The sequence below is a fragment of the Gavialis gangeticus genome, unplaced genomic scaffold (assembly GCF_001723915.1).
Source record: "Gavialis gangeticus isolate Ggan-Ray unplaced genomic scaffold, GavGan_comp1, whole genome shotgun sequence".
In the NCBI taxonomy this organism is placed as follows: domain Eukaryota; kingdom Metazoa; phylum Chordata; order Crocodylia; family Gavialidae; genus Gavialis; species Gavialis gangeticus.
In genome coordinates, this window is record NW_017728996.1 from 43,923,159 (window position 1) to 43,931,910 (window position 8,752).

Genomic DNA, 8,752 nt, shown 5'->3' on the forward strand with positions numbered 1-8,752 from the left:
TGTGGTAATACAAACACTGTGTACTCTAGTTCTTCCCCACCAACAAATGAGACAGAATGCAAAATTCTCACTGCAACAGTATTAATTGTTTCTCAAGCTTCAGAATTAAAACATTACTCAAAACACATGAAAATAGCTTTTGGAAATTCTAATATTATAAAAGCCATAGTCTGTATGTCTCTCTGTCCATAACGCTTTCTCTGGACTCTGATTGGCTGACAGAAACAACCAAACAGAGTGTGAATACAGTATTTGGACAGGAGGTGGCAGAGGCCTGCCATGATGGTGGGGGGACGGGATGGAGCGGGGCGGGGGCAAGGTGCTCTCCCCTGCTCCCTGGAGGCGGTGGCAACAGAGTGGATGGAACGGGGGAGGGGGCGAGGCCAGCGGAACCCCCCACCCTTGCTCCTTGGAGGTGGCGGCGCGGGGGGAGCAGTGTCAGGATGCGGCGGGGTGGCGGGGAGGCCATCAGCTCCCTGCAGGTGGCAAATATGGAAGAGGGGGGCCTCCCATGCTGCTCTCTCCCGACATGGGGGGAAGCAGTGGACCTGGGCTGACACAGCAGGAGGGAGGGGAGGAGCAGGCCTAGGGTTGGGGAGAAGCCGGCTTGCTGCAGTGATGGGGTATGGGAAGTAGCAGACCTGGGCCAATGCAGGGAGGTGGGGAGATAGGAGGAGCAAACCCGGCCCCAAAAGGGCAATAGGGTGGGAGGGGCATGCCAAGCCTGGTCCCAAAACGGAGGGTGGGAGGGAGCGGCCTGGCCCAGCAGTGGCGATGCATGGGGGGGTGCATGTGCACCCTGAGAGCACCAGTGCATCCCCTGTCAGGCTGCAGTCCCTGTTTAGCCAGCGGGCAGGGGTGCAGGCGGGAGAACCAGTGTCCCCCCATGAGTGCCAGCCAGGGAGCAGGGCACCAGCAAAAGTGGGACTTGCGGAAGTGGTGCGGCCACTTTTTAGTGGTGACATCAGCCCTGGTCAGTGACTCAAGAGGCACCAGTCACCCATGTGGCCCAGCTCTGAAACGGTGGGGGGGGAGGAGCGGGGGAGCGGCAGGCCCAGACCCAGTCCCACAATGCCACAATGGCAGGAGGGAGGCGGGGCACGCTGGGCCTGGCCTGGCCTGGCCCCAAAACAGAGGGTAAGAGTGTGGGAGGGCGCACGAGCCCCAGCCCAGGCAGAAAAAGCAGTGGGGAGGTTGTGGGGGGACAGGCCCGGCCCCAAAGGTTGGTGGGGAGCCAAATGCAGGCCTCTATCCCCACCCGCACCCCTCACCCACCATTCTTGATGGTCAATTGGCTAGTAACTTTAATAAGGACATTAATATACCAATTAAAATTTTCTAATAAATAGTTTCTAATGGACATAGAAGAGCTTGCCTTAGCAGAAACTCTCTCTCAGAAAGAAAACAATCGGGTAGGGAAAATTTCCCGTCTCTATTGAACCTTTCTTTACCAAACCAGACATTTGGGACTTTCCAAAACTGTTCAATCTCATCCTCTGTCCAGGATTGAGTTCAGGATTGATTAGCCCCTGAGATATGTATTAAGTACCCCTTTGCCAAGAGCTGAGTCTATGGAGGATTGTTCATCAATTCTATATTGTTAGGTAGCGGTGTGCTCAAAACCCAGCTAACTGCCTCACAAATCTCTAGCAAAGATGCTTCCCCTCATTCTGGCCGCAATTAACCTATTAATCAAATTGAACATGTTTTACAATGGCTCTGCTAGCCGAGTAAAACCTTGTTGTCAATTTAATGCACTTTGAGGTGCTCAGTTTGAACGCCACTTGGCTTTTGCCTGCATTTTTGTATGGAATAGCTTCAAATATCTACATTTTGTCTTTCTTCATGGTTTAACTCTAGGATGTACAGACAATTAAACCACCTTTCCTTATAATGGTTTAGGATAGAGGAAGAAGACAGAAAAAGTCAATTTCCTAATTAAGACAGAGGGCAGGTATCATCTTTGGTCTCAGTTACGTAGTGTTAAGCATTCACAGATCTCCTGGTGGAAAAGCACGTATGGCCCTGTACAAGACAACTTTTTGCTCTCCTGCCCTGAAAACCAGAAAAACTTTCATGACAATAAATACAGCAAAACTGATGAACTGTGAAACCATTCAGCAAATCCCAAGCAGTAACAAAGGATTACTTCTCAGGTTGTTGATAGATTCCAAGAAATAGTTTCTATAAGCAGTCATCCACATGAGTCCACCGGTCCTCAGAACATTGCCAGCGCTGTAGATTGTACTTTCATGTATTTGGTCACAAGCCCATGTCCAGTCCATCCTGAAGAAACCAAGACTTGCATCCATGAGTGGATCCAGCTTCATCTTATCACACTAAGCAGGGAAGGTCCCTAAACTACTGAATACCCTCACAAGGCTAACAGTTCTCTAGGCTGTAATGCAGTATGCAGATTTGTCAATATCTTTCTTTGCTTCACACTTATGAATTCCAACCTGGTTTTGCATCAAGAGATTTTCTGGTCACTGAGCATCACAGTGGACTTATTCGCTAGCCCAGGGTAATATGGACCTCCACAACTAATAGAACTGATGTTTCACTTGACATGGCAACCTTCTGATGGACTCTGGCCAGAGCATGAACATAAAAATCATCTCTAATTTCTCTCATATTCCACAATATATGAGGGAAACTTATCTTCATTCCATTTACTTTGGAGGAACAATCTGAGGAGAGATGTAGGTTTGTTAACTCTTTGAGAAGTCTGAACAACTTCTCCAGTTTGTGCAGACGGACTCAGAAATGGTCAGCAGTGTTAGGGGCAACTATATAGGCATCACATGGCATAATCTTTCTATGGGAGAAATCTAGATAAAGGCAAAGGAAATCTAGAAACTCCCTTCTTGAGAGCACGGAGGCAGAAAGGGATCTTGGAGTCATTATTGACTCCAAGATGAACATGGGCCAACAATGAGAGGTCACAGTTGGCAGGGCTAACCGGACCTTGTCGTGCATCAACAGGTGCATCTCAAGTAGAGCCAGGGAGGTGATCCTCCCCCTCTATGCAACGTTGGTCAGGCCGCAGCTGGAGTACTGCGTCCAGTTCTGTGCGCCCCATTTCAGGAGGGATGTGGACAATATTGAAAGGGTCCAGAGGAGGGCCACCCGCATGATCCGGGGACTACAGGGCAGACCCTACATTGAAAGACTGCGGGACCTGAACCTGTTCAGCCTTCATAAGAGAAGGCTGAGTGGGGACCTGGTGACTGTCTATAAACTCACTAGGGCGGACCAGAAGGGTTTAGGGGAGACACTGTTTCCCCTAGCGCCCCCTGGCACAACAAGGAACAACGGACACAAATTATTGGAGAGTAGGTTTAGATTAGACAGCCGCAAGAACTACTTCACAGTTAGGGCAGCTAGGAGCTGGAACCAACTTCCTAGGGAAGTGGTGCTGGCTCCTACCCTGGGGGTCTTTAAGAAGAGGCTTGATGACTACCTGGCTGGACTCATTTGAGTCCAGTCTTTTCTCCCGCCCAGGCAGGGGGTCAGACTTGAAGATCTACAAGGTCCCTTCCCACCTGACTTCTATGATTCTATGATCAGTGAGTTCCTAAGTGCAGAGGGCAAAAATGGTAAAATAAGATAGATTCCACCAGAAATTATGTCACAAAGAGTGGAGTCATTCCCCAATATATCAGTGCAGGTAGCCCAAGTTCTTCATGTGACCCCCACCCAAATAGCAGCAAGTTCTATCACGTATATTTTACCTAACCTATAACTAGTTTTTCATATCAATTTTAAATGTGTTGCTGTGTAATTTTGCTGGGAGTCCACCTAATCTTGTGTAATAATGAGAAAAGGTAGTATAATAGAAGAGTGAATTGCCCTATCAAATTATTTTTTTTCACTTTGTTACCTCACCTCTTATTTGTCACTCCACTAATTACACAGCCTCAGCCCTTTCACTGTCTTTGGGTACAGAAATCATTGCAGACCCTGAGCAATTCCATTACTTTTTCTAGTTTTGTTAGATTTTTTTTTTGAGGTAAGATGAACAGATCAGAATACAGTGTTCAAAGTAAGGGCGTGCCATTGACTTGCACAATCACATTTTAATAATTTCAACCTTATTCTCTTCCCCTGTCTTAATACAACCCTAACATATTACAACTTTTTAATTATTTTTTGTTTTACCATGGTCCCACACTGAAGCATGGCATAGGATAATAAACAAAGGATGGGTTTTTATATTAAATATTTCCATTAATTCTATTTTGATTTTGCTGGTTTTACCTTTCCAGCAAGCTCTGCTAATATTGGCCTATTCTAGTGTTGTCATGGCAATGAAAAGAGCCAATGTATTATTTTGGCTATTACCGTGAACTCACTTTTGTGCAACACAAATGTTTGAGTCCCAAAGATACAAAAGCAGCCTTTGGATGTTTCAGAATGCTACCAATGAAGATCTGGTTAACAGAGTGCAAAAAATAAAACTTGGATAAATGTATGATCCTGGGTTAGACACAGAAGCTTAAAATAAATTGCTCTTTCCCTGGTATCATAGAGGATGTGGATCCAATCCTGCAATCAAGTCTGTGTGGACAGAGAATGTTCTCTGCTTCAGGCCCTATCAAAATTACAATAAACTGCATACGTAGCTACATTTTTAGATCATTTTTATTATTTTGATCATTTTTTAGATTTTAGACTTGTAAAAATAAATGGTCTGCTCACTGAAACAATAGGCAAGAACCTTCTTCTGTGCTCATTTAAATAAAGAAATGATTTTAAAAAATCCTTCCTGGATTTTTTTCCTCAAAACACAGCTAGACATTATTCCTTACAACCAAATGGATTACCAGTCTTATATGTGACATGACAGTAACAAGCAAACATTTCAGGTAGAGAAGGTTTAGGGGTAAGAAGACAGAAGAAAGTATTTTCCAGAAGTTGAGTCAACCATTGAATCAAGATTGCTTTAGAAGGGCAGTATCAGTACCCATTTGACTGTGTAGGTGTCGACACCACAGTCCCCCAGTTTCTTAATAAGAACGGGGTAAGAGACAGTGTTGAAGGCCTTCTGAAAGTCCAGGAAGACTATGTCCACTGCTACTCCTGCATCTAAGGATTTGGTGACCTGGTCGTAGAAGGCCACCAGGTTGGTCTGACAGGACCTGCCACTAATGAACCCGTGTTGGTTGCCCCTAAGCATAAGCTCCCCTGCTGCCCCTCGTGGACATGCCAGAATAATTCTCTCAAAAAGCTTACCCAGATAAGACTGACTGGCCTATAGTTTCCTGGGTCCTCCTTCCTCCCTTTTTTGAAGATGGGAACCACATTGGCCCTCTTCCAGTCCTGTGGATTCCCCCAAGCTCCCTTTTCCTAATGCTAGGCCCTATGCACTGAGACTTTCTGTAGTGCATTGTGGGATACATTATAGAAACTGGTTGGAAGTAACTACAACTTGAGGACTTAGGGGTGCTGTGTGCCCAAAAGGGGAAACCCGGGTCCCAGCATGATGCTGTCCTGGAGTCATGCAGCCCGGAACTGGGACTCGATGATCCGATTCCAGGACTGTCCTGCCCAATTAGGGATGGGTGGTTACCCTATTTAGAGAGAAATTCTCAACTTTTCATGATCAATCCCCCATTACTGATCTCTCTTTTTGACTGACTGGCATAATTTTCAATCTGTTACCAATCAGCCAAAATGAAACTGCATTACAATCAATGTCATAAGGCTGGAAAGTTTTGCAGCATGGTATTAATTTTATATCACAGAACTAAGTTGTCAGGGAGGGCTTTTAGAGATAGGGAACCAAAGTTACATTTGTACCTTTCCAGGGAGTACTGCAGCAGAGTGCTGGGTAGGGTTTTCAAAAGAAGGGAGTAGGGGGGCACTTTGGGGATCAAATTAGCAACAGCACTAGCACCTCTGTGGGTAGTCCTAGCATCCTGGGCCTGTAAGAGGAGGCAGACAAGGTTACGTTGTACTGGAGCCGCAACAAAGAAGGCCTCCCAAAATTAGATCACTTCCTGTTTCCTGGAAGGGGGGTGCTGGATGTGCCAGACCCCAAGTTTTTCTCACAGGCCTTGCTAATGTTGGAGAATGTGTTGCTGATTGTGTGCAAGTGGGAAGCAGAAAGTTCTTGTGGGAAGCAGAAAGTTCTTATTCAGGAGCACAGCAACATACATTTTGATGTTTTCCACAAAAATGGTCCTTCCTGACATTTTATAAAACTAAACGGGCATAGCTACATATTCTAAAACAAGGAACAAGGCAACATGGACAAATTTTGCAGTAAAACAAAGTTTTGCAATGATTGCTGAATAGGTTTAGCATCAGTGGTGCCTTCCTATCTATAACTAATTTTCACATGGTGCAACAACAACCTTAAATACTTTTACACTGATTAAATTCTTTACTTTAAAAATGCCTACAAAATACATTGGACATTACCCTATGCTATGGCAGGGTGGTTTAAAATGTAATTCATACAAAGATTTTTGTATGGCAAGTTTTCTTCTGAATGTTTTTTAAGGTGGGGCGGGAGGAGGGTTCTGAAGCAGGAGGGTGAGAACAGGAGCTACAAAAAGAAAAATGCGGGGGGTGGAGGGGTACTGTGAATGGGTTGCTGAAGTAAAGCGAGCTATTAAATATTACAATGATGGCAGCTATATTGTTTTGAAACATGGCCCTTGCATGATTTCTTATACGGGAATCTCAGATCCTAGCATCCTCATTGAGATCCTGCTTGACCAACCATTTAGTAATAGCATCAACAAGGTCCTGGTGATGTTTTGTACCACTCCCCAGAAGTCAAAGAGTTCTGTACACCTCTAGGCATGCATACTAGGCATGGTGCATTATAGTAGAGTAATGCTAGCTATAAGATGACGTTAGCCAAATTAAATTGCAGATGGGCTGGTTGTGGCTGCATGCCAGCTTTTAAACAGGGGATGTTAGCAGTATAAGAAAATACACCAATTGGTTCTGGTAGAATGCAAAGCAGTATGGGGGCAGAACCTGAAGCACTGCCAAACTGTGCGTAATACAAATGTGCCCACACAAACACTAGTGCACATTCATTTTGTACACAGTGGCCTTATAAGTTTCAAACAATAGTATAAAATATACACTATTTTATGTACTAGGAATTGCTTCATGGGAAACCAAAGGAAGTAAGGAGGTAGCATTGGTATTAGATTTTATCTGAATGGTGTCACAGGAAATTCTAAAGAGAGGTAAAAAGTTGCAGGAAGAATGATGAATGTTATCCAAGCATAAAACACAGATGGTCTAAGTTTTAATTTTCATAGTGAGGAGGAAATCTGCAATAAGCAGGTTACTGGGATCTTTTCCTGATGTGATGTGTGACCTTGAATAAGTCACCTGCTTTTCTGTATCTTGGTTTATTCATCTGTGAAATGAGCACAGTGGTATTCACCTCAGAAGCATGTTTTCAGAATCAGCACTTGCAAGCTGCTTTGAGATTTTTGCAGAAATGGCCCCTTATAAATGCAAAAGTATTAATATATCATAGCATACTTATCCCATGATAGCTCCTCCTACTGTGCATAATTTCCAAGTACAGATAAATATGTCATAATTCAGTGGTATGAACTTTATTTTATAAAATGAACTATAACATGTATTAGTCCTAGAACAAATAAACCTTTTTTGAATAATTTTGATTTTTGTCTTTGTAGAATGATAACATGATGTATAAAAAATTGTTAGGCTTTCCTCTGAAAAAGCGTGAGTACCAGCAATTATACAATGAAAGCCAGGTAATTACTTACCATAACTCAGAGACGTAAGAGATGCGTTAAGATATCTAATCCATATGCCTGCCAGTTCTTACATTGTACAGAAGTGTCTAGTGCTTTGTTAGTCTACTGTATGTCCCAGGGAGGACTATACCTCGGTTGCTCAGGGCTGTAGGGGGCAGTCAGGAAGGCCAAGGCGGAGATGGGACTGGGACTAGCTATCTGGATCAAGGACAACAAGAAGTCCTTTTTTAAATACATAGGGGGTAAAAAGAAGGTACCGGGTAACATGGGGCCTCTGCAGGACATGCTAGGAAATCTGGTCGTCACACCAGACAGCAAAGCCAAGCTATTTAACAATTTCTTTGCCTCCATTTTCCTGAGCAGGGACCGGGTCACCCCCCCACACTGGGACCCCTGTAGTACCCAGGGAAGGCGCACCCAGGCCTAGGGTCAGTGAGGACCTAGTCAGGGAACTTCTGGAGGGACTGGAAGTATTTAAATCAGCAGGTCCTGATGATCTCCACCCCAGAGTGCTGAGGGAATTGGCTGAGGTCATTGCAGGACCCCAGGCACGGCTTTACAAGCACTCCTGGTGCTCTGGTGTGGTGCCAGAGGACTGGAACAGGGCGAATGTGGTTCCCATCTTCAAAAAAGGGAGGAAGGAGGACCCAGGAAACTATAGGCCAGTTAGACTTACCTTGGTCCTGGGTAAGCTTTTTGAGAGAATTATCCTGGTGCATGTCCACAAGGGGCCAGCAGGGGAGGTTATGCTTAGGGGCAACCAACATGGGTTCATTAGAGGCAGGTCCTGTCAGACCAACCTGGTGGCCTTCTATGACCAGGTCACTAAATCCTTAGACGCAGGTGTAGCTGTGGGCGTTGTCTTTCTGGAATTTCGGAAGGCCTTCGACACTCTCTCTCACTCCATTCTCATTAAAAAACTAGGAGACTGTGGTGTCAACACCAACACAGTCAAATAGGTTGCCAACTGGCTGGAGGGCGGCACCCAGAGA